We start from the raw sequence: 361 nt of genomic DNA, 5'->3' as shown, positions 1-361 counted from the left end.
CCGAGGAGGGAGATGGCCGTGGAGCGGTCCCAGGCGCGGGGCGGGGTGTGCGTGGCTGCTTTTACTGCGGAGGCTGCCGAAGGGGGCCTGAGAGTTTTGCCGCGGGCACCCTCCCCATTATTCCCCAAACTGCGGTGCGGCGCTCGGAGCTCCCCTGCTCCGCGGGAGCCCGAGACCCAGGCTGGGAAGTCCTCACCAGTGTCAGGCCACAGTCCTTTCCCTTTCAGCTGGAGTTCCGCCCCTAAGGGAGCAGCTTCCCCGAGGCCAGGCGAGCACAGCCTCGGGCTCCCCGCGCCCCGCGCCAGCCCCGCCACTGAGCTACGGGGCGGCCCAGGTGCCGGCGCGGCCCCTCTCCCGCGGA

This window comes from Myotis davidii, unplaced genomic scaffold, assembly GCF_000327345.1.
Source record: "Myotis davidii unplaced genomic scaffold, ASM32734v1 scaffold88, whole genome shotgun sequence".
Lineage (NCBI taxonomy): Eukaryota > Metazoa > Chordata > Mammalia > Chiroptera > Vespertilionidae > Myotis > Myotis davidii.
The sequence above is the reverse complement of the archived record's forward strand: the minus strand, read 5'-3'. Positions refer to the sequence as shown.